Source organism: Onychomys torridus, chromosome 13 (genome assembly GCF_903995425.1).
Source record: "Onychomys torridus chromosome 13, mOncTor1.1, whole genome shotgun sequence".
Lineage (NCBI taxonomy): Eukaryota > Metazoa > Chordata > Mammalia > Rodentia > Cricetidae > Onychomys > Onychomys torridus.
Window position 1 is genome coordinate 1799655 of NC_050455.1, and position 7321 is coordinate 1806975.

Below are 7321 nucleotides of genomic sequence, written 5' to 3' on the forward strand. Positions count from 1 at the left end.
TTTGTTTTTATTGTTAGTTATCATATAGATTGTTTTTTCTTCCTGGCAAACATTTCCCTTGAACTTCGAGTGAGGTTTAAGCAATAACCTGGAGTCTTAACAAACTCTTTTAATGCGGTTCCTTTGTAATGTCTCTTCTGTAGTCATTGTTTCCAGTTTGCCACTGTGGGTGGAGTTACAATCTGTTTTTATTTTTTGCATTGAGTAAGTGTAGAATAGTGTTTTTTTTCCTTTTAGTTTTCTGGCAGAATGTGGAACTAGATTGTGTTGTAACCGCTATTGCCTAGTGCTTCCTCTGAAAATGTTTTCCATATAAATTGTTATCTGAAAATAGAAGCCAAATTCACAATGTTCCCTCCATGAACTCTGCAGGACAGTCACTTCTCTGATGTCCTTCTGAGCCACTTGCCTGGTCAGACAGTGCTCATCAGTGAATGAGGTCCACTTGCATCTCCCTGGCTTGGTCTATGGCTTGTTTGCTTTCCTTTAAGATTTTCTTGGTCTCTATGAGCTTTGGCTCTTGCCACAGACCCCAACTTAACAATGAAATAGAGAAAAATAGCACCGTACCTCTGTAGCCCAGCAAGAAATGTCCCGAGTCCCTGTGGCTTTTGTTCTGCACCATGGGTCTCTTTCCAGGACACAACCCTCCCTTCTCTCCCATTTTTGTAGCCAGACAGCTCTTGATTGTTGCTGACTGGTGATTGTGGTGTACAGCCTTCCCTTTATGCCCATGACTCTAAATCCTCTTGTCCAGTTTGTGACATCTAAGCATGGCATTAGTTATGAGGACTTTTCCTCCTCCAAGCTCTCTCTTGTCAGGTGTTTATTTCTGTCACCATCGTTGCTTAAAACCTCACGTCACTCACACTGAGTGGACTTACCCAACTCTTTGTTTGAAGACACCTTCTTCCTTTCATCACAGAATCCCCTACCCATGCAGTTTAGGTTAAGCCTGCCCCATCTGTATGTATTCCCATCTACCATTGAGGTAACTGGCAGGGACTTCTGTCAAAGACAGAAGTTTATCTTACTTTTCAGTAAATACCATCAGTGGTTAGTGTGGTGAGGGGCTCCTTCCCCATCAGAGATTTGGGCTTCTACAGTCTTGCTTTGCCATCCTCAAGTTTTATTTTAAACTTTATTTTTTTGAGACAAGCTGGCTTCTAATTTACTGTGTAGCCAAGGATGATCTCAAACGCCAACTCTTTCTGCCTCCATGCCCTAAGTGCCGAAGATTGCAGGCATCTGCTACTGTGCCCAGTTTATGCTGTGTTGGGGAATTCAAACCCATGGCTTTATGCATGCTAGCCAAACACTTTATCAGCTGAACTCCATCCCAGCTCCTTGTTCTGTTTGTTTGAGACAAGTTCTTAATAAATACACACACACACACACACACACACACACACCACAACACACACACACACACCAGGCTGGCCTTATACTCATGTTCTTCCTGCTTCAGCCTTCTGAGTACCAGGAGGGCAAGCATGTGTCACCAGGCTGGACAACATGTGGCTTTCACTAATCTGAGATGGCAATCTCTGTAATCATGTGTATGCTTCCATGAGCCGGAGGGGAAAAGGCTCACAAACATCCCTGATATTGCACATATCACTTCCTTAATTGCACCTTAGTTGCAAAGAAGGCTGAGGACTACAGTCTCCAATTTCAGCAGCCATGAGCCCTACTATCATCTGAAGAATCTGCTACTGATCAAGCAGAGAACACTAAAAACTGGAGAACAGTCAGAAATCCCTCATACAGACCTCAACTCTGAAGAACAGACTCCCTCTTTCTATAACTGTGACTATGCACCCAGAATTGGTGAATGGTTTAATTCTACAGTCTTGGCTTTAGGAAGACGATGGCAGAGATCCTGAATGTAAATCTTCCGACCAGGAACTTGTCTGTGTCCCCAAGGGCTCTGCTCTACCTCTACAACATTCAGAGGCCTGCTATCTTGTACTGGTGTCAACTGTGATAGCTCTTCAGAAAGCTGGATGCTCAGGCATCTGAGAGAGATGATTTGATCAGCCTAACCTCTCTGCCCGGCAACTGCTTCACTTCCATTTGCTGCCAATCACCCACCTCTGATCTGGGGTCTGCAGATTACTTTGAAATGCTACAATTTCTCTCCTGCTCTCTCAGCTCTCTCACCTTTTGCTTTTCTTCCTGGCAGATCCTCATGTTTACATTTACTTCATATCCAGACATCTCTCTCCTAAAATCTGCATGCTTTGCTTTTTGTGAGGTTTCTAGGAACACCTTCCCTGGTTTCTATCTTACTTTGGGAGGAGGAGCTACGATTCTTTGCATCTTGGCATTCTGAAGCTTTGCTACAGAAGGAACTGTGAATCCCTCCCATGCCACAAAAAGCAAAGCTCACCAAGAGGCTAGGTGAAAGGATCACACACCAGTTATCTGTCTTATACAAGCTTCAGTTATTCAGAAATCATTTTAAGCTTAATTGCTGACCACCTTCCCTAGTACAATATGTTTTGATTGCATGTAGCGATGTTCTGCAATTCTGTTTAAGATGAAGACATGGCCTGGCAGCTGTATAACATCTTGATGCATGTGCTCCGCCCCCTCAACCTTGTAAATTTCAGTTATATGAAACAAGAGCCAACAAGAATATGAACCCTAATTTTTAACCATGTGTCTTAGAATTAGAAATTAAAAAAGAATATTCCATGTATGACTAACTCAGTAATAAATGCTACAAAATTAAATCTGAAAACAAAAGCATCACAGGCTTCATGAATTCCCCTTGTCTTCAGTGCCACCGCCGCTGTCCCAGTCCTCGGAGTTTTCATTCCTCCATTTCTTCCTGTCCAGCCCTTCACCAGCATCCTTCCTTTCTGCATAGTCTCTTGGATTTGACCTCTCATCTCAGCTTCAGCTGTCACTTCTCAGAGCCAAGTCCCTATCACATCCCACATCACTTCCTGCAACAACTTCACCGTCCTCCTCACTTTCACTTTATCCCTCCAGTACTGCCAGGCACCCCTGCTTCGTGTCCCTCTCCTCTGACCAAGGCCTGGCACTACATCCTTATTTCTGTTGACCTCAGATCTGGCTTCCTAGCCTGTGCAACAGTTGGATGTGTCTCTATAAGTTCATGCACTGGACTCTCGATCTCTGGTATGATGGTGCTGGGAGATGGGACCTTGTGGGAATGTTTGGGTCAAGGGGATATTGCTTCCATGAGTGATCAGTGGCATTGCTGTGGGTTCATGATGGTGGGAGTGGATTCTCCTCTTCACTGTCTCACTCACCATCCTTTAGCCTTTGCACCATGAAGTGAAGCAGAACCAAGCCTGTACTAGATTCCACACATGGCACCTCAGACTCCTCAGCTGCTGGAACTGTGAGCTTTTTATGTATGTCAGTCTGCTATAAGTGACCTCATTTGTGACCTTCTGTTACAGCAGTGTAAATCAGGGTCAGACATCCCAATAATAACACGTTTTCCCCATTAGATTCTAGTCCTCAGTTTTCTTTTGTGGAGCACTCCACCACACACTCTTCTTCAGTCAGCAGATGTCTTCCTGAAGAGTCCTTCCCTCTTCCCCACCCTACAGGATGCCTTTTTTTACTTTTTTTAATCAGGGTCTGGACACTTCCTCCTTCCAGCCGTCTACCCTGCAGTCCTGCCACCAGATGTGATAGTTCTGACTGTCATTCACATTTACAAAATGACTTGACACGAACTGAAGATTATTTTGAGAATGTCATATAGATATTCTACTTGCATATATTGTTATTCCTTGATTATTTTTTATCTGTTCTCTATTTTTCAATGTGTCTATCTGGATGTTAGTTAGTTGGTATTTAATCTTTCTGGGGAAAAAGAAAAAAGCAGATGGTCATGGTGATGCACGCCTTTAACTCCAGCACTCGGGAGGCAGAGGCAGGCAGATCTCTATGAAGTTGAGGCCTCCTGGTCTACAGAGTGAGTTCCAGGATGGCCAGAGCTACACAGAGAAACCTAGTGTCAAAAAAAACCATAAACAAACAAATAAATAAAATTAATGAAATTAAACCGTAAGATCTGAAATTCATTTTACAGCATTTTGCTTTAACTTATTTTTTCTCATTCTTTCTCAGACGGTCTTATGTAGCCCAAACTGGCTGCAAACTTCAAATACTAGGATTATAGGCCTGTGCCACCATATCTGGCAATTAAAATAATTGTTATTATTTATTAGAATGCAACTGGAGTTTAGATATTTCTTTCTTTTTCTACAATTATTTGTGTGTGTGTGTGTGTGTGTGTGTGTGTGTAGGTACGGACAATTGCAGAGTCAGTTCCTTCCATTCTGTTGGGTCTGGGAATGGGAATGAAACTCAGGCCAGTAGAATTGGCAGGAAGCACTTTTACCCACTGAGCCATCTTACAGGCCAGATTTTTACATTTTATTCACGAGAGTCTGTATTACTCTTAAGTAAATCTTTGTTTCTCATCTCGTGACTTTGGAGCTTCCACTGTTGACTTAGTGAAACCAAGGTGAGTGTGTAAACTAAGAAAAGTTAAGAGGTGATAACCCTGAGAGATTTAATTCTCAAGAAGTCTGAAAATGTTCAGACCCACTCCTTTAAGACCAAAGTAAGGTGGATTTAAGTCTGTTCTAAGCCTACCTGGATTAGTCTTGATTAATTCATGTGGGCTGTTGCCTGTTCCTGGACAAGACCATGTACTATCAGTGCTAAGTCTGAGGAGCTTTGGTTTTTAACACAGGAGCCACCAGCAAATACTGTACACCTATGAATGCTGAAAGGTATGATGGCTTATGAGGACATGAGGGCAGCAGACATCCCTGTCTGCTAGGATTGGTCCTTCTGCTTCAGTAAGCCTCAAAAACCTGAAAGGAGGTGGACGGACTTGTTCAGCTGGCAAACACCTGGTGTTAGCTGTGAATATTAAAATGTTGTAGCAGAGATTAGGAAGATGGTCTCTATTCCCTTCTTCCTCTGGGCAGCCCCACCCCACCTCTCCACCTCCATCCTCTTTGTACTTTTGTTGGGGTCATGTAACTAACTCTGGTCACTGGAAGGTGGGGAAAGAGATATCTGCTACTCCTTGGGCGGGGGGACATCAGAGTCTCCATGGAGACACCCTTTGACTTTCTCAAACTGACCATGTAGGAAGTCTCAGGGGACAGTCAGAAGGCTGGGGCTGTTACAGCCACAGCTGGAAAGAGGGTGGAAACCAACATCACTGAGAGACTGGATTCCAGTCCCTGCACCAGTCAGTGACATGGAAGTAAAACACACTTCTATGGTTTAGGTCTCTGCATTTCTGGTTAGCTTGATACCAGTTAGTCTGGCTAAGATAAACCTTGGTGTCTTCAATTCTTCCTAAGATTTATAATAGTTTTACTAGAAATAGAAAGATTCTTTCTTAACCAAATTTAATTCAGTTTAATAACTAGTTGCTGAATGCCCACCAATGTTTAAGCAGTAATATTAACGAATACCATGCCAATATTTAGATAGTGTAATTGAATGTTGGCTTAAACTATATTGAAGCTGGATGGGTTTGGGTCTACATAAAAACGATTTTCAGTATAAGGAGTATGAGAAAGAAGAATAAAGATGTATTCATGAATGAAACAAATACTGATTTAATACCTGTTGTGTACCAGGCACTCTGCTGGTTGCTGGAGATAGACAGCAATAAAGCGGTTGAGTCCTTGCTTCTAAGACCATCCCCTCTGACGGCGTAAATAAACAACCTATCAATCAAGTTGGTCGTAGAGCTTTGAAGTAAAGAAAAATGTGAGGGAGTAAAGAGAGGCATGGATGGCAGATAAGACAACCAAGGCGTCTTCTTTGATGGCTGGACAAGAAGATGAGGAAGTGAATGACTCTCAAGTTGGGGGTCAGGGCACCCGGGAAGAGGCAGGGACTGGAAACACGTGCGCATGGTGTGTTGAAGGGCAGGGTGGTGTAGAAGCAGGGGTGGAGGCATTGTTTGGGAGTGGAGGGAATGAGAGAGGAAGTGGGAGGGGACAGCTCAGGAGAGGAAGTTGGAGGGGACGGGTTGGGAAGAAGTAGGTGGTAGTGAAGTACAGGCTAAGGGCGAGATTTGGATTTTATTTCTAGGTGAAGCTTTGGGAAAATTTTGAGCAGAGCCAGAAAATTAGTGTATTAGCTCCTTTTCTATTGCTGTGTTAAAGCACCACAAACAATGGAACTTATAGAAGAAAGAGTTTACTTGGGTTTGTGTTCAGGTTAGAGGACATCATGGCAGCAGGTAGCAGACATAGTGGCTGGAGCTGGAAGCTGAGAGCTGAGAGCTCACATCTTGAACCACAAACAGAGTGAACTGGGAAAAGGCATGTGGCTTTGAAACCTCACAATCTTCCCCTCCTACTGACATACTTCTTCCCACAAGGCCATACCTCCTAAACCTACCAGAACAGGACCACCAACCAATGTATTAGAACACTGGAGCCTATGGGATTGTTTTCGTTCAAGCCAGCACAGTCAGCAAGGAGGTGACAGCCTTGCTAAAATAGGATGTTTCTGTCTTTGAAACTAACTGGACATTAGTATCCCTAAGAAACAGGAAACAAAAGAAGACAGGAGTATAAGCCTGAATTTTTCCTGAGGGTGCATTAAGTGTGATGTGCACAATAGCCATCCTAGAGCAAATAGTGGACACGTGGTGCCAGATCTGGGGAGGGGAGCAGTGACCAGAGTTACAGATTGAAGTTGGAACTGACTTAGTTTAAGCATGGTGGCTCAGGAATAACAGCAGATGGGTAAGAGGAAGGAGCCGATGCCACCTGGCACCTCCTGCTTTGACAAGGAGCCCCAGGAGGAAGGAGACTGAGAAAGAGTGGCTCATGGGACAGGGAGGAAGTCCGAAGAGCTGAGAGAGACAGCAGCTAGGGGAGAGAGAGTGTTCAGTTCGCGTTCAGCCACAGAGCGTTACCAAGAACCTAGAACAGGGACATAAAAGCGGTCATTGGGTTTGCCATGAACTGGTGAGTGTACAAAGTAGGCTTGTGTGGCATTGAGGATGGATGGCACAGAAGAGTGAGTGTGAAAGGGGAAGAATGAACAAGTGGGCCAGGAGAACGCCAGCGGGGAAGGCTTGGCTTGACACGGTGTCACGTGCATCATACTCTATTGCATGTTTCATGTATACTTACATTTTATTTTCTTTTTGTGGTGCTGGGGATTGAACCCATGGATCCAGGTGTGTGAGGCAAGTATTCTAGCAAATGACCTACCCCAGGCTGCATGCTTACCTTTTATAAGGAGGAGCTACATTTTTCATGTAGTTTGTCTGGTTTATGTTCCC